At 37.6% G+C, this 19,499-nt stretch overlaps 1 protein-coding gene across 14 annotated transcripts in view; it reads left to right on the forward strand.

The window, feature by feature from the left end:
• Positions 1 to 13,630: 13,630 nt before the first annotated feature.
• Positions 13,631 to 19,499, forward strand: part of DTNA (dystrobrevin alpha) — a 383,284-nt gene continuing 377,415 nt past the window's right edge. For 9 of the 14 annotated variants that reach the window (XM_053571201.1, XM_053571202.1, XM_053571199.1 and 6 more), the window contains exon 1: positions 13,687 to 13,863. The gene's annotated coding sequence lies outside the window, so the exon portion shown is untranslated. Of the gene's footprint in view, positions 13,864 to 14,105; positions 14,369 to 19,499 lie in introns of those variants that run through there. The other 5 variants (XM_053571212.1, XM_053571216.1, XM_053571220.1 and 2 more) reach the window with 3 other exon arrangements.

Here is a 19,499-nt window from a genome sequence, read left to right on the forward strand (position 1 = left end):
TTGGAAGAATTTAAAAGAAAACAAGTTCTTCATCAAAATTACTCAAAATACAAAGAGCAAAGAGCAAGTACGTGACCCATTCTCAAACGAAAAGACATGAAAACCAACTCCAAGATGATCCAGGAGTAGGGATTAGCAAGCAAGAATTTTAAAACAGCTATTTTAACTATGCTCAATGGTGTAAAGGAAAATATTCTCACAGTGAATAAAATATGAGAAATCTCAGCAAAGATGTCAAAAATATCAAAAAGACCTAAAATTAAATTCTAGGACTTAAAAATAAAATATATGAAATAAAAATTCACAGGATGGGCTTACCAACAGAATGGAGATGACAAGGAAATGAGACAGAAAACTTGAAGATATGAATATAAAGAATGCAATCTGAAGAACAGATCAAAAAAATGAACAGAGCCTCAAAGTCCTGTAGAATAATAATAACAAATGGTTGAATATATATAATTAAAGCTTAAAAGGAGAGGGGTAAAAAAAGGGGGCAGACATAATATCTGAATACATAATGATTAACTGTTTCCAAAATTTGGTAAGACCCACATATATTTACAGATTTATGATTCTCAGAAAATCCAAAACAGGAAAAATATGGGAAATAATCCACACATCAGAAATTATGGAGGAAAGAAAACAACGGAGTGATAGATTAAAAGTACTAGAAAAAACAAACCCAAACCCCATCAATCTCTTGCTTTATAGTAACAGAAAAATGTCCTTCAAAAATTAAGGTGGAAATAAAACTAAGTAATTTCATGAGCAGTTTCAAAAGAAATTTCATTAGTATAAAAGGAAATGATACCAGAAAGAATCTCAGATATTCAAATAAAAAGAGTATTAGAAATAGCAAATATCTAAGTAAATATAAAAGACTATTGTTTGTGCTTCATTTTTTAAAGTGCATATTACTGTTTAAAGAAAAAATGGTCAGTAACATTATCTTCTGGGGGTCTATGGTTTAGGTGTTGTTAGTTTCAACAAAAATCTCATGTTGAAATTTGATCCCCTGTGTGGCTGTGTAACTGTTAGAAGGTAAAGCCTAGTGGGAGGTGTTTGGGCTGCATTCCTCACAAATAATTTACTGCCATTCTCCAGGTGGCAAGTGAGAATGAGGTCTCAAAGGAGATTAGATTAGTTCTGCAGACATGAGACTCGTTCCCCCAGAGCAAGTTGTTACAAAGACAAGTTCCTAGTTATGTTTTGGCCCTCTTTGCACATATCTGCTTCCCCTTTCACTTTCTGCCATGTTTTGGCCCAACACAAAAGCCCTTACCAGAAACTGATCACAATTGAGAACAATGTCCTTGCACCTCCCAACAGGTGGATCTGTAAACTAAATGAAACTCTTGTAAGATGCGGAATGTAAAGGTCTCAGCAAAATAACTAATAAAATGCTATGAAAGCTATGTTAACTAGTGTGATGAAAATGTGTCAAATGATCTATGAACCAAGTGTATGGTGACCCATGATCATATTAATGTACACAGCTATGATTTAATAAAAATAAAAAAAAGGAAAAAAAATAAATGAAACTCTTTTCTTTGTAGTACTCAGCCTCAGTTATTTTGTTATAGCAGCATAAAATGGATTAAGAGTTGGAGGTAACCATAAATAGAATTTATACAAAAAAGTATATACAAAAATATATACATGAAGGTTAACTTTACATCAAATAGTACAATATTAATTGTAAGCAGACTGAAAGGTTAAGAATATATGCTATAATCTCTAATGCAACCATTAAAAATAATATAAAGAGCTATAAAGCCAATATATTTGAAATCTAAAGATATCTTGTGAATCACAACAAAGATAGAAAAAGAGAACACAGGAGATGGGATGAAATTAAAAATAAAATAGTGGGCCTGAAACCAAACATATTAGAAATTACATTTAATGGGGGCGGCGCCTGTGGCTCAGTGAGTAGGGCGCCGGCCCCATATGCCGAGGGTGGCGGGTTCAAACCCAACCCCGGCCAAACTGCAACAACAACAAAAAAAATAGCCAGGCATTGTGGCCGGCGCCTGTAGTCCCAGCTGCTCGGGAGGCTGAGGCAAGAGAATCGCGTAAGCCCAAGAGTTAGAGGTTGCTGTGAGCCGTGTGACGCCACGGCACTCTACCCGAGGGCAGTACAGTGAGACTCTGTCTCTACAAAAAAAAAAAAAAAAAAAAAAGAAATTACATTTAATGGCCATGAACTTGATCCTCCACTTAAACGGTAATGATTTTCCAAAGACATTAAAAAACAAGACCCAAATACATGCCACAAGTTGTTTATTTGAGAAGATCAACAAAACTGATTAACCTCTAGCAAGACTGATAAAGAAAAATAAGAGTGAGGGAGAGAAATAAAAAATCAAGAGAGAACACAAATGAGAGAACCAAAGATTAAAGTCACTTCTAGTGACAAATGGGCCTATTCTACAAGAAGATATAACATCCTACATGTCTATGCACATAATAAAATGTTTAAAAATACATAAAGCAAAAATGGTAGAAATAAAAAGAGAATTAGACAAATCCAATATTGTGCAGGCAGTTTCTGACATGGCTTTCAGTGACCTTGTTTCCTGGTGTTCATGCCCTTAAAGTGTGGGCTGGAACTAGAGACTTGTTTCTAATGCAAGGAGTATGGCAAAAGTGATGGGTGACTTTTAGGATTAAGGGATAAAGTCTTGCTATTACTTTCTTTGTCACTGGCATGCTCACTTGTTCTTTCACTTCCTAGCTCTCTCTAAACCACTGCCCTTTTGTGAGATGCTCTATGGAGAGCCCATGGGACAAGGAACTAACTGAAGTCTCTGGGCAACAGCCCTTAAAAACCGAGGCCTCAGTCCAACAACCAAAGAAAGCCTGAGTCCTATGACTAACCATATTTGTGAACTAAGAAGCAAATTCTTCCCATCAAAAGTTGGAAAGACTGCATACATGTGAGAACTCCAGAGCCAGAGGACCTGGCTAAGACATACCCAGAGTCCTGACCCATAGAAACTCTCGGATGATAAATAGGTGTTTTAAATCACTAAGTTTTCGATCATTGGCTAGGTGGCAAAGGTTTCAGAACCCCCTCTCAAAAATTGATAGAACAGGTAGATAAAAAATCGGGGGGTAAGAATATTACCAAATACTTTTCCTAAATGTAATTTATACAACGGTTTATTCAATAACAGAGAATTAATTAATTCTTTGTTAAAAAGAAAAAATTAATTCTTTTCAAACAAATCTAGATTATTAGGATAGAAAACAATCTGTATCATAAAATAATTCTCAATAAATTTAACAGGTTTGAAAATATTCAGAGCATGGCAGTTCACAATGAAATGAAGTGAGAAATCAATAACAGAACAATGTCCGGAAGCACCTCCAATTTATGGAAATTAAAATCACAAATGGATTAACAAATATCACTGGGAAAATTAGAAAAAATTTGAACTGAATATAAATACAAATACAGCACATCCAAACATGAGGGGTGCAGCTAAAGCAGGGCTTAAAGAGAAAATTATCATGTGAACATTAGAAAAAAAGAACAATCTCAAATTAATAATCTAAGTTTCCTCTGTACAAAACTCTTAAAAGAAGAGTAAATTAAACCTCAAGCAAAAAGAAGGAATAAAGAGTAAAGCCAATGAAAAGGAAAACAGAATTCAAAAAAAGACAAGAAGAAAACCAAAAGCTGATTTTTAAAATAGATAAAACTGATAACTTCTATAAGATTTACCAAATATTTAGCAGCGAAAAATTAAAATATAAATCTAAAAAAGTAAAACTGGTAAAAGTAAAACAGGTATTTACCCAAGAGATAAAAATTTGAACTCTCAAAAAATCTTGTACAAAAATATTCACAACAACTTTATTCATAAGCGATAAACACTGTAAAAAACCCAAATGACTATTGACCAAATGTCTATCAACATGAGCATGGATAAACAAATTATGATATATTTACACAACCAACTCGAACTCAGCAAGAAAAAAGGAACTTACTGTTGAAATACCCAACAACATTGATGAATCTCACAGACATGATGCTTAGCTGAAAGAGATCAACACAAAAGCCTACAATACTATATTATTCTCTTTACATAACATTCTAGAATAGACTATCAAATGTATAGTGAAAGATATAAAATAGTCATTACTTCTGCACGGATTTACAAGAATAGGGCAGAAGGAATTTTCTTGGTTATCACAGGGTTCTGAATCTTTGACTGGTGTGGGTTACATTTATCCCAACTGTCAGATTGTACCCTTAAGAGAAGGGGGAGGGGAAGCAGAAAATATGGGGGTTGGAGGAGAAGCAGGAGAGAGAGAGAGAGAATATGAATGTATATGAAAGGACAAAAATCAAACGGACAAAGGATAAAACTGGCCCCATCTTAGGAGAAAGTTAACCCGGACCAGGTATAAAAGCATAGAAGAATTATGAAACAAGACCAATTGTTTAAAAAATTTTTTTATTGTTGCAGTTTGGCCGGGGTTGGGTTTGAACTCACCACCCTCATATATGGAGCCAGCACCCCACTCACTGAGCCACAGGCACCACCCAACACCAATTTTTTTTGAAAACTCAGAAGTAAACCCTAAAATAGGATGTAGCCTTTAGAAAATGAACAGGAGCCTCCAAGGATGATCAGTCTTTAAGTTATTTACTGTTTGTTTAAGCACTTATAATTACATTTGTCTTCTGAAGTCCATTTCATAAATAATCACTCTGGCCACTGGCTTTGAGTATGTGTGTATGATGATGCACTAAAATTGAGGTAGGATTTTTGGAGCCTATAAATATTATGATATTCTGCCTTACCCACCCCTATTACATAATTCTCAATCAAAGCTTTAGTAGCTGTATAATGAAGTATGGGATACATAAGATAAGATTCAAAATAATATGCTCTTTTTTGTAGTTTTTGTTTTATTTTTAAGATAAAGTCTCACTTTTTGCCATCCTCCACAGAGTGCCATGGAGCCATAGCTCACAGCAACCTCTAACTCTTGGGCTCAAGTGTTCCTCTTTCCCCAGCCTTCCAAGTAGCTGGGCCTACAGGTGCCCACCACAATGCCCAGCTATTTTTTTTAGAGACTGGGTCTTGCTCTTGCTCAGGCTGGCCTACAACTCCTAAACTCAGGTAATCCACCCGTCTTGGCCTCCCAAAGTGCTAGGATTACAGGTGTGAGCCACCACACCTGGCCTGCTTCAAAATAATATGGATAAAGGGATGAATAGGTATGTGAAGGGTTTGGCCATGGTTAATAATTACTAAGGCTGGATAATGAATACTCTTATGTATGTTTGAACTCTCAAAAAAAGCTTCAAAAAACACACAGCAACCATAAAATAAGTGCACTAAATCCAGAGACGTTTTTATTTACTATTTATAAATGTCTTTGAATTAAAAAAAAAAAAAGGTTTTCATCTTTTTTTTTATTGTTGGGGATTCACTGAGGATACAATAAACCAGATTACACGGATTGCATTTGAAAGTTTTCATCTTTTAAGGATTTTAGTGCTGCTGTTGCTAATGTTAAAAACCCATGCATAGTATACCTATAACCACATCAGACAGATCTGGCTGGACTTTCACATAAGACACTTTTGAATGGTTTTTCAGTTGTCCGGGACCATCCCCTTCCACCCCCAGGTTGAAGGTCACATAATCTGAGCAAGCCTAGATGAACCAATCATGCAACCACAGGCGGAACCTAAGTGCTGGGACCAAGGAGCAGAGACTGAATTGAAAAGAGGGCGCTGCATGGCGGGATCCAGTCAGATCAGATCATGCCTCCCAGCTTCTTCTCATTGCCAGAAAATCACATCGCATTACTCTATGCTTACAAAACCCGACCCAGCTCCCAGTCAGAAAGACAGATTTGAGTGTTTCCTCTTGTCTCCTTGCCAATTTGCAATAAAGCTTTTCTTTTCTGAGCGCCCAGTGCCCAGTTTTGGCTTCATGTGCAGTGATTGCTTAGTAACATTCCTATTGGGTTATCTTGCTCTGGGTGGACTGAGGATCGTTGCCCCTGTTTGTCTCATATCAGGGAGGTTTTACGGGTTAAAACTGCCCAGGGAGGCAGTGAAAATAAAAGCGGAGGAGCCAAAGCAAGGATAATCTCAACTAACAGGGGAAAAGACAGAGAATATGTTCGAGCCAGATGTGGAGAAGGTAGACATACAGCACCCGTAGTGTATTTGTTTTCTTTCAGCATGTGAATAAAATTATAATACAGATCTTTATTTAAAAAATATCAACTATGGTGGCAAATTCGAATTTCCTGAAAATCATCGATTGTGGATAGCAACTCTTTGTTATAATCTATTGTTAAATAAATATGCTCATTATATATTAGGCATTCAATAAATGTATTCAGTTGTTGAAATATTTGCTCATTTTCCTTGAACAAATATAAGCCATTTTGTAGTGTGATGGGTATATAATTGGAAAAGTAAATCAGCTCCAACTTCTGGATTATCAAAAATTTATAACAAACTTGAGGAAAAAAATTACAAAGAGAAAATACCTCCAGGTGCATTTTTAGAAGATTCTTAAAATAAATAAAATTATCTTACCCAAAGTGAATGATACTAAGTAATCCTATCTGGTTAAGGTAGGAATTTAAGAGAACCTAGGTAATAATTACTCTTTGAAAATTAACAACAAATCAGTTTTATTTTAGTTCTCATTTAAATAATTTATTTAATCATAAATATAGAAGGTAAAGTTGTTACCAACTTTATATCATTATGATAAATGTTTTCTAATGCTATACTAAGAATTTATTTAAATATTCAGAAACTCACAAAGATTAATAATAGAAAAGACATTACTCTTTCCTATTTGGGTCAATGTCACATCAAAATGGCAGTCTATTTTCAGTTAATCAACACAACTATCAAAGTGTTTATAGAATAACTACAAGATTATGTGAAATGTACAAGTGGTATATAGGATTAGGAGTTTATAATCTGATATCTAATACAATACACACGAAATGGTTAGATAACAATACAAAAGATCATGTGACTAGGTTTCAAGATAGTGTTTCCAAAAGTAAAACTTTCATATGAGTTCAAGGAAAATGGATAACACCGGGCTAGAGAATGAGCTTTGAATGATGTTAAAACAAGGATAGAGAGAATCTAGAATAGAGTACGTCATTTATGCACCAAATACAATCTTTCACTCAGCTTCTATTATAAGGTAAGTACATTGTTTTATTTTCCCTCGAATAAAACAGACCATAAACTATCTACTATTTATTTTAATGGAAGCTATAAAATAGTTTTCAAATGCTTAGAGTTTCTTCTAATCATTTAAAACACATATATAAGGGAAATTATAATTATTTTTCTTTGTCAAACTGAAGAAATATTACAAGAAGAAACAAACTGCCTTGGTATTGATCACTCAGCTTAAATGAATACTATTTCATGTACATAATTCTCTCATCCACATTTTTTAGTTGTTTTTTTATGAACATACCAAAAAAAAAGTGTATACCCCATAGTAAAAGAAAACCACAAACCACAGTGTATCCAATTCATCCTGTACACATAAAACATATAAAAACATGATCTGTCAAAGTATTCACAAGATTAGATGAGTTATTTTCATGTGCTATATGGTGTCAGAAGTCAAATATTTAAATTTTCCTCACTATAATCCTCATGTTATACTTACAAACATTTTCCAAATACCTTCTATGTGAAATAAATATGTTTGAGTCTCTGGGGAGGAAAAAAATAAAAGATAGCTTTTTCATCATGGACATTGTTCTTGAGTATCTTAAAACGCTTTTTGAGATATATACAAATACTAAAGAATAAAAATTTCAAAATCAGGAAATTTTTGTACATGTCTAGTGAGCAGCACAGACAATGCAGACCAAAGCTTAGGGACTGGGTACAAGTGAAGTCTTTTGGTTATGACAAAACATGTAAAATGCCTGCTATTCCTATTTCTTTCTGAATAGCTGATTGAAATCAAAAATGGGGACGAGCAGTATGTAAATGAAAAGGCCTTGAAACAATGGAGAATGTTCAAGCTGATCTAGGGAAGTAAGTCAGAGACAAAAGCAGGAAGGAACGGGAGATGCGTACATGCTATCTGTGGCACATGTGAAATACAAGCATCCCGACTGCAGATTTAACAAGGAATATTTGCACCTGAGTAGATACATTATCAGCTCAGAAAAATACACTTCAAACTATCTCAAACTATAACCCCTAAATGGTGAAAGCCCCTACTTCCAACATTAAATTTCGGTATAGATATGTTCACATATTTACCATATATTTTTAAAGATTGGAAATTGACTAGTTTAGCTTCATTGCCCCTTCATTTTTTTTTCATTTAGTTTTTCATAAAATATAAAGCCTGTCAGCATCAAGTAAATTGTATGATATTTACTGTGGGAATTAACTTTCAAATTAAAATGTGTTCTTGTTAACATAGTTCCTGATGGTCTGCGAGAGGTGTGTACTATGTCTACATGATATGTAAAAAATCATTTCAATGGGAAAAAATTAAGACAAGCAAACTGATTTCACATAAATGAAATTGTTTTGACAAAGCTTTTCACTTCATTAGCAGTTTCCTTGGTATTTTTTAAAACATTAGGTTTTATTTAGAAATTATCACAGGCAAATTTGACATTTCCCTCAGATAAGTGGATAGCTATGCAGATAATTAGTCTACCATAAAACAGTAGGGTTTTTTGTCCATAATTATTTGGACTAGTCATCTACATTGATTAAAATCGTTTGCTATTGATAGTATGGATTTATCCAATATAATCCTTGGTTATCTGTAACACGAAATATTCTGTATTCTTAGACACACATACACCCACTCATACACATGAGCACACAGAAACATTCAGCCCAAAAGCAATTGAAAGTAGAGTTAAAAACAGTTTTGGCAGCAAAATGAGTAGATTTTAAGCACCTTCTGAAAAGCTACTCTCCAGCTGGCTTTTTCTTGCTGTGTCTTCACTGTGACAGTGCATTAAAGTTTCATCTGAAACATTTGTGTTTTGTTTATGGTCCATTGAGAAAATAAATTCTCCCAGGAGTAAAGGGCATGCTGGTGTGATGGCATTGAGGGATGTGAACCACCATAATATGTATTTAATGAATTGCCATTATAAGGTAGAATCACAGCCATTTAAAATGTCAACAGATTTGTTCATTTTAACACTGGGAAACAAAATACACTTGACTGCTTACACTTGTTCTGAAGCTACGTTTCCCACCTCAGTCACAGAAGATGGTGGAGAATGCAAACTACATTTCTCCTAAGGGTGTTCGTCCAACAGGAGGATCCACTCAGAAACACTGTGGCTGAGTGCTGTAATTGGCACTGCTTTATGATTCTGCCCATGTCTAGGAGGCTTCAGTTTAGCTAAGGAGGAGAGCACTGGTGAGAGGCAAGGGAGACTACCCCTCTTCTGTTGGGCTTGGCATTTACTCTCCAAGAGCTGCCAGGGCCATGCCTCACTGCAGAATTTCTCGGGCAGATGCATATTAACTTGACATAAATATGCATCTAGAACTTACCCATGAGATGATTGAGTGGACTCTCTTATTGATTTATATTAAGAAAAACACATACTTATATCCCCTCAGATTTCATGAATGCCTAGGATACAATTTACACAAATCAGTGAAGGTCAGATCATGATGTTCTATGTGAGGTTGATGAGTCCTACAATAGGGTTTCCTGAAAACCCAGAGAACAGCATAGGGGTTCCTATCTTTGGGAATCAAAGGAAATTTAGGGCTTCTGCAGGAAGAAGAGAATATTTTCTTTAAAAGTGGGAGGGACAAATTCACCCATCCCCATAATTTTGCCCAGGATGGTTTGGCCCCAAATATGATGGTTCTCACACAAGAAAAAAAAAAAAAAAATCCAACCATGAATTTCCCAAGGCAAAGCTCAGTGGATCCATTTTCTTGACCTGTGTTGGACAGCTAACATGCTTTCCTTTCTTCAAAGCTAACCAGTTGCTTGTGGAAGCCAAATTTATGTATATGAGGGATTGTGTTCTTCAAGCCCCCAGATCATCCTTCTCTTAAAAAGTAAGCTGTGGTATATGTATACCATGGAATACTATTCAGCCATTAAAAAAAATGGAGACTTTACATCCTTCGTATTAACCTGGATGGACGTGGAAGACATTATTCTTAGTAAAGCATCACAAGAATGGAGAAGCATGAATCCTATGTACTCAATTTTGATATGAGGACAATTAATGACAATTAAGGTTGGGGGGGAAGCAGAAAGAGGGACGGGGGGGTGGGGCCTTGGTGTGTGTCACACTTTATGGGGGCAAGACATGATTGCAAGAGGGACTTTACCTAACAATTGCAATCAGTTTAACCTGGCTTATTGTACCCTCAATGAATCCCCAACAATAAAAAAAAAAAAGTAGTCTGTGGCTCAGTGAGTAGGGCACCGGCCCCATACACCAATGGTGGCTGGTTCTAACCCAGCCTTGGCCAAACTGCAACAACAAAAAAAAAAAAAATAGCCAGGCCTTGTGGTGGGCGCCTGTAGTCCCAGCTACTCGGGAGGCTGAGGCAAGAGAATTGCCTAAGCCCAAGAACTGGAGCTTCCTGTGAACTGTGATGCCACAACACTCTACTGAGGGTGACAAAGTGAAACTCCGTCTCTAAAAAAAAAAGGAAAGAAAGAAAAAGTAGTTTACACAGGGGGTATAAGAGTTTTAATTGATAAAATAGTAATTTCTTCAACTCTTTTGTATATATCTTTTCACTCTTGTCACGTGAATTTTTTAAATACTCCAAAATTGTTAATTCTTCCTGTCCCCAACCTATTGCCAGCTTATTAATAATCATCCTAAATTGATCTAAAATGCATACACAGTTTATCTATCTCTACATCTTAAAACACAGGCACACACATAGAGTTTCACTATGATATAGTGAACATTACGATTTTACCTACAGCCACTCTCATTTTAACTATAATTTTGAAAATCAAGAAATTATAAGAACAAAATAAGTAGTTTATTTCCCTTGGTGAAGATAGTCTAAACTAGTAGAAACCATAAATGTGTGTGCAAAACACATTACAAATATTTTCCTTAAATGAAAGTGTTCTGACACAAACTGCTAGGGATTTCTGAGCCACTGAGGTTGTAATGCATCTCTGAAACACCTGTTATAATCATCAAACCTAAATATATCTCTGATTAAAACAATCCCATTATGAGTATGTAGATCAAAAGGAAAGTGCTCTTGATATATTGCTGTTGAATGTAGCCTTCCGCCTCATTTGTGGAAATCTCCCAGCAATGCTGCAAAGCCTTTTGGGTTGGCTACATGCTAAAGCTTCTAGTTCAACACCAATAGCTTGTGTAAAATCCTGGATTATAAATCACTGTTACAATATAGGTCCAGAAATCTTCCTGGTTGTACTGTTTATGAGAAGGGTTGGAGGAAGATATATTGGGCAGCATCTTTAGAGTTGACAGATCAGAAAATATAAATGGTATTTCCAAAATAATGAGTGAAGATTTTCAGCACTTCTCCATTAATTCTTAGTGTAGAAAACTAAGAATTATCTTTCTTCATTTCTTTAAAAATGAAGCCCCTGAAGGTACGTACTTCTCATTATTATTAGATTCAATAGCAGACATACGAAAAGCACTTTGAAAAATCTGAAGATGCTTTAAAATATAAGATATTATTATTACTAATGTTTGTTTGACATATTGCAGCCCAGCTCTTCATAGTCCTCCTCAATATAACTGTGCCCTTTGGTTTCCACTTTGACTCCCTGAAAATCAGTGTCGATTTCTTCTTTAAAACACACAAACACACACACATACATCCCATAGCCATTTGATCTCTCTGTCATTTTTATTATTACATTACATTGATAGGTCAGTCTACTTATTTCTTCTAGTGGATTTTATACCTATATGTGTATTTTTTTTAAATTGAAGTCATTTAGCACAAACTCTGCAGAACTGACACCTGGTGCCTTGCTACCATGTTCCTATACGTTTATCAGAAGCATGCTGGATGACAATGAAGTCTGATTTCCTGAATTTGTTTTCTACACAACAAAATTTGGAAGACCTTAGTTTTCCTTTTTTTTTTTTTGGTTTATTTATTCCCTGTTGTTGTAACTTAATTCCCCTTTTCCCTGCTTTTCACTGCTTTCTCTGCTGTGCTTTCCCTGACCCGCTGGCTCTCTTACATCATTTCTCTTGTTTTTGGATTATTAGACTAGTTAGCTGCTGAATTTTCTTGCCTACACCTGAACAGAGTGTGCTTTCTGAAAACATTGACAATATAAAACAATCCCCATCAAGTGTTTATGGGGGTCTGGTACATGCAAAGTGAAGGCCCAAGTGAGGCTTATTACTTTGGCTATTTAGGAGCTAGAGGAGATCAAAGAAAGACCAAAATATGAGGCACCCACACAACTGGGGTGATTTTAACATGCTCCAGAAATTAGGTAAAAAGAAAAGGAGTATATCTTGTATTTAATACTTTTTTGCAACAATTCACACCAAAAATAAAAAAAAAACTTATCATCTGTAGAATATGGATTCAGTATAAGTATCTTGCCTCAACAATGAGATGCAAATGAATAGAGGATAGATACCTGTATTAAACTTCTCTAGATCTTTCAAAACATAGCATAGCATTATACAAAAGGCAGAACAGGTTTGAATGTCATAGACAAGTCATCATAGAATTGGTGACTACCCCAAACACATGGACTAAAATTGCTTGCACTTCTATCTAAAGACTTTATACAATGTAAGTGAATATGAATACAGACACACACACTCCCCCCAAAAATTAAAATTATGCAAAAACATGAAATTGGAGATATATACAAAAACACAAGAGAAAATTATGTGAAAACGTACAATTAGAAAAATAAATGAACCTCAGTTGGTAACTTAAAAATAGTCGAGAATGTTTTCAGTAACCTTAGTTTCCAGGAATTGATTACAGTGAATAAGCAACCTGTAAATAGTTGTGCAATTAAAATTTATAGTGAGATACTGATTTCTTATGTGTACATTTATAGGTCATGTTATCTTATCTGTGCCTCTGTGGCTGTAAAGTGACAATACTATTGGTATTTACCTTTTCAACCACCTCCTCTGCAAAGATGCTCTGCAAACAAATGAGGTAATGTTTGGGAAATGTTTGCAGCTTGGGGAAAAAACCAGTGCAGACATCTAAGATATTATTACTATTCCATATTCAAGTCTGGTATATTACTGCTGTTTGAAATTGTACTCTTGGAGTTCTTGGGTTCTGATCAAAATCTGGGTCAACGGAAGAGAATGATTATTTTTAATTTTAATTCTGAGGCGCTGTTCAGATCCCCTGCACGTGTGAGGGGAAACTGTGGGAAATAAACAAAGCACATAAATCAAGCTTTGAAAGAGAAAAAAAATATCTGTGTATCTGGAAGGATTCTTTTTTTTTTTCAATGAAGAGCGTGAACACTATTTCCCTGGAGGAATATTTCGGTCCAGGAAGGAGGATAGTGCACATGCAGTGTGTGTGTGTGTGTGCGTGTGTGTGCTGTGCGTGCGCGCCCGCGGAGAGAGGGGCGGGGGAGGCGGATGAGGAGGATGAGATCATAGTTTCAGGATCCTCAGGAAACCCTGGTACTGGCAGCAGCCAGCCTCTGCTGTGCCCACATGACCCACAACTCTGGCAGCGGACCCGGCACTTCCAACATTATTAAATAATAAGAAAGCGGCTCCTACTCCATGCCCAAGCCTCCCTACAGACCAATGGACACCTTCTAAGAGTTTGGCGAGTCGGTGACTGGGGCGCCCGTCCATTCCAAGGTGTGTGCACAGCGTTTTCTTCCTTGACAGCTCCGGAGTGGGGGAGGGCGTGGGGGCGGAGAGGTCCGGGTGCGGGGCGCACAGTGGGCGCGAGGCCCGGCCGCCGCGCGCTGCCCCCGGCCCCCGGGAGCCGCGGAGCCCGCCGCGGGGCGGGAGTGCACATGACGCGCAGCCCCAGCTGCGCAGGGACCGCAGCCGCCCACCGCGCCGGGGCGCGGGCACGGGCGGCTGGCGCCGGAGCAAGGGCAGGCGCCACGCACCGGGCAAAGTCAAGAGTGGAAGCGGGGAGAGAGCCCCGGCGGAGGCAGGGATTCGCCCCAACGCCCACTCGCGGGGTTCCCACCTGTGCGCCGGCGCCGGCCGCGCGAGCGCCCAGCATGTGCCGGACGCTGCAGCCGGGACTGCGGCGCGGCGCCTCCCCGGGCGGCGGGCGGCGCCTCCGGCCCGCCGGGCGGCTGTAGCGGTTGCGGCAGGATGGCCGGCCCGGGGGTGCAGGGCCGCGCAGGTAAATCTCCGCTACCCGCCCAGGCCCCAGCCGCCCGCAGCCCGCGCTGCCGCCGCGGCGCCGCTCTCGGGGTGGCCGAGGCAGCCGGCTCCGTCGCGTCGTGGGTCGAGTTGTTTTTGCTGTGATTGCTGCCCTCTCGGTCAGCCTCGCGGTCTGAGCTGCTGGGAGGTGGCGTGCCCACCTTCATTAGGGATGACACTCACGTTGGGGAAGTCTGGGGGCACTGCCCAGGAAACCCGCGATGCGTTCCTTCCCTGCCGGCGGCGTCTGCATGTATTGCAATGCACTGCGGTGTCCGGGCGGTTGGCTGAGCGGGAGTGGACACGGGGCGCTGGGGACCGGAGGGCGGCGGGCGCAGGTGGGCATGGGGTGAGTGCCTTCGACTTTTATAGCCTGTTGCCCACTTCGAAGTTTTCTGCTGGACAGAGGGCTGGCAGAGGTTCATTCTGGTACCCGGAGTGGGAGGTGGAGAGAGGTGTCTGTCAAAAGACTGAAGCCAAAGAGAGAAGAGGGGTGGGACGGGCTGGAACTCAATGGTACCCTTGCTGGGACTTGATGGAAACTTTGCTGTTGGGCAGGCTTAGGGTATGGCTTTGGGAAGATAAGTGTAGAACTTCTGGGTAAATAATGTACATTTGCAATGAAGCTTACCCCTCTTTGGATTCATTCTTACTCTTAAAAAAATGGTCTTTGGAATTGTTTATTTAGATTGAGGTTTTCCTGTTACCTACCCTGATCATTTGGTATTTAACGTATTTGTGTTTCCTTTTGAACAGAAGAGGTACCTGTATTGTTGAAATATACATAGTTAACTATTTTACAAAAATAAAAAAAAAGCTTTTTTGCTTATCCTAAAGGTAGAGATTTTAGGAAAAAACAGTACACATGTTCCACCGTTCTGTGTGGTCTAGTATTATTCACTTCCTTAATTCTTACATTGCTATGAGGGATAAGTAATATTATTACATATCATTTAAGATCAAAAAATCCAGTCGCAGAGAGATAAAATAACTTACCCAAGGTCATCTAGTTATTAAGTGTTAAGAATCCAGTGATGTCATTATGTGCTGCTCTTAATCAACTTATACCTAAAGTCTTCTATATGATGTTTTGACGGTATCTTTCTATAAAGATGAACCTCATAATTATGTATCCTACACAATCAAGATAATTAATTCTATGTGTTTTCTCTTTTTCAAACTTTTAATGTTATGATTATGAAAAATGTCATTTGAGTAGTTTCCTTTTCCACAAAGTTTCCTACAATAATTATAGATTAAAGTAGCATTTAACAGCAAAGTTAACATTTTCAGTAGTTAAGTTTTATCAGCAAATTACTATAAAGCAGATGGTTGAAGCTATTTATTTGTTTGCACTTAATTTTAAACTTACTAAGTTATTCTATTCTTTGTTCAGAGCATGGCCATCTTTTTTTTTTTCAGAACACCATCTTGCAGAATTTTTGAGCAAGTTTAATTATATTTAATCCAATCACTCTGACAGGAAGTTGGGCAGTTTTAAAAGAAGAATTATGCAATTCTCTTTTAACTAGCAGTGATTAAAGGTAGGGTATATTTTGAGGGCATCAGAGTCTGCCATGTCTTGGCCAGTTTCAAGGAAAATTGAAAGCAAATTTTAGCATTAGGTCCAAGTCCAAGTACTTAAAAATCTCCACTTGTTTTAAAGGAACCATGATGTGAAGAAAGGTCTCAGTGGGGTAGACTCCAGCTTACTTAGAGAATTACTCTTACATATTTAGAAAATTACTCTTCATTTGAGCTTATCATGGAGCTTTCATAATATTCATTTTATAGTACAGATGTCTCTCTTAAGTCTTCATCTGTTATTTTTAACAAGTAAATTTAATTGCTTCTTCACATAACGAGTTTTCAAAATTATTTTGACATTCATATATTCCCTTTAATTCTTACATTTCAGTTTAATTAAATTCAATATACTTAATTTCAAAACCACACTTATTCAATATTATAAGTAGGAAGTGACCAAAATACAACAGGACCATGTGGAAACATGATTTATGGAATGAAACAAATTATCCAGCTCTTCAGCGGCTAACCCCTTTCCCCTACACTGCCCCCTATTACGGCTACATTTTTATTTGGAGATGATGGAGTGTTGTCCAGTGGTCAGGATGCTTGCATGCCATCAAGATTTCAATGTTTTGACATTGAAATTGAATTTGAATTTTCCAAGTCTATTTATATAAAATGTTAATTGTTATTAAGGCATAAGTTCTATGATAACATATATATACACATGTCCCTTCTTAACTGACTCACAATTGTTCCAGTTTTCTGGCTCCTGTTACTTATTTTAGAGACAGCTTGCTACTTTTATCTCACTTGGAAGTTCTGACATGACCTTTTCTTTTCAAGTCCTACACCTCTGTATTTTGAGAGAATTGTGCTGTCTCTGCTTTTGGAGAGCCTCTTTGTTCCTGGTGCTAAGTGGAGATCTAGGGCTTAATGGTGGGCAGGAAGATGTGTGAGCCCTGACAGCACACAGGGACAGACTTTATTAATAAAGTAATATACAAAGTAATGATTACTTGCAAATTGAGATGAGGTTCCTGAAGGAAAGAAGAAATTCTATGGGAATATATATTAGAAGATTATGGACTAAATGCAGAGATGAGAACAGGGTGCTGAAAAGTCACATATTTGTGAAGGAATGATGTGTGGTGTTGACTAAGTCCAGTTGTATTTCTAAATACTTGCCTGAGAATTTTCTGAATTATTTCCTGAATCAGAGACATTATGTGGGCTCAGTGCCTGTAGCTCAGTGGCTAGGGCACCGGCCACGTACTCCAGGGCTGGTGGGTTTGAACCTGGCCCCAGGGCCTGCCAAATAACAATGACAACTACAACAAAAAAATAGCTGGGCGTTGTGGTGGGCGCCTGTACTCCCAGCTACTTGGGAGGCTGAGGCAAGAGAATTTCTTAAGCCCAAGAGTTTGAGGTTGGCTGTGAGCTGTGATGCCACGGCACTCTACTACAGGTGACATATTGAGACTCTGTCTTGAAAAGAAAAGAAAGGAAAAGAAAGGGGAAAGGGAAGGAAAGGAAAATCAGAGACATTATGTGTCACTTGGGTTGTCTCTTCACTCCTCCATCATAGGAGACTAGGAGACGTACTATTTCCCTTCCTTCTCCCCTGGGCATGGGGAGGTTTACAAAACTTCCATTAGTACTTTCTGAAGTGCACAGAGCAACCTTATCTGGTTATTATTCTATTTGCAGAGTTATTTAGGTTTCATGAAATATAGAAATTTTCTTCTTTTGCCTTAGCAACTGCTTTCAAACTAAAAAAAAATGTCATTGTATGTATGTATGGCTTTCTTTTGGTTGTTAAAATGACAGAATGTCTCAAAATAGAATTTTAATTGATTTATCACACAGTAAGAATCCCTGAAGTGCCCAAAAGAAGAGAAGAAGCTTCTGTGTAAGGAAGATGGTATTCAAGTGTTGAATACACTGGGAAAATGTGCATTACCAACTTAAAGCAAGCATAATAGTGACTCATTTAATTGAACACTTACTATGTGCTGGACATCCTTCTGTTTCCTCTATATAAATTAACTGATGTATTCACAGAAGCCACATGAGCTTTGCATGTTTTATCATTATCCCTTCATTATTAGAAGGGAAAACTAAAGAACAAGAGATGGGCTTTAAAATGCAAGCATTCTGATTTCATAGATCTGGATGAATTAAATTTGTATCACTGTTGAAAATTGTAGCACCTTCCAATCTACTTTGATTATTATCCTCTTAATAAAAATTACCGGAAAAAGTAGAACTTCCTTATATTAATACTTTTGCCCAACATTTTACAGGCAAAAAATTTATAAAACAAGAAAAATATTTGAATGCCTACCCAAGGGCTCATAACTGCTAGATTATGAGAAATTTCTCATATGTTCTTAAATTTAGAAGTGGAAACCTGAGCACCACTTGGAATTATTAACATTTTTAAGATCAAGAGAATGCACATTAGCATTTCAGATGATTAGGAAAATATTTTTAAAAGCAGTTCTTAAATTGAAGATTTTTTTTTTTTTGAGACAGAGTGTTACTTTGTCACACTGGATAGAGTGCGGTGGTGTCATAGCTCACAGCAACCTCAAACTCTTGGATTCAGGCGGTCCTCTTGCCTCAGCCTCCTGAGTAGTTGGGACTGCAGGCATGCACCACTATGCCCAGCTGTTTTTTCTATCTTTAGTAGATACAGGGTCTCACTCTTCCTTAGGCTAGTCGTGACCTCCTGAGCTAAGGCAATCCACCCGCCTTGGCCTCTCAGAGTGCTGGGATTACAGGCGTGAGCCACCGTGCCCAGCCAATTTAAATCACCTGTATCATCTTTCCCCAATCTTTACCTAAAGTATGAACTATAAAGAGAGTATAAAGTATATCATAAAAACACCTGTTGCATTATCTTGGTAAAATTCAGAGTACCCTGTTAATTATTACATTGGGATCTTTTCACATGAATCAAAGTAATCATTATGACAAAAATTTAAAGAGAAAAATTTAGCAATTTTAAGTATTATCAAATAATTTTAACCTAAGTGACATGACACTTGTCATCAGCAAAGTGAAATACTGATTGGTTAAGTGTGTTAATGCACAAAAAAGATTTTTGATCAGTGTCTAACAATAAATGTTAGTAAATGTTATTTCTCCCTGAAAATGATGAGTAATATCACTTAGTATGATTAGTAATAATATTAACCATTCATAGAAATTTATACATAATTCATACATACAAATGTGTACGTCTCTTCTTTGAATCCATTGGAAATGACCATGGCAGAGCATAGATTTGGTGTGATTCTTGTCTGCCTATTGAATGTGACACCCCACTTCTCTGTATGTTCAGCTCTGAATTCAGAACTTGTTAAGTTCCCATCTTGGTCAGTGAAGGACTCTGTTCTGTATCTTCCTTACTCAGTGATCTAAGCTAATCAAGTCCCCATCTTCCAGAACATTTTTATCCTTCACCAAGGCACTTGGGAACATTGTGAATCCAACATGAGGTCTTAAAGTCTTCACCCTGGAAACAGCATTTCTACTCATATTTTATTGGCCAAAGCAAGTCCTATAGTCATGCC

This window comes from Nycticebus coucang, chromosome 19, assembly GCF_027406575.1.
Source record: "Nycticebus coucang isolate mNycCou1 chromosome 19, mNycCou1.pri, whole genome shotgun sequence".
Lineage (NCBI taxonomy): Eukaryota > Metazoa > Chordata > Mammalia > Primates > Lorisidae > Nycticebus > Nycticebus coucang.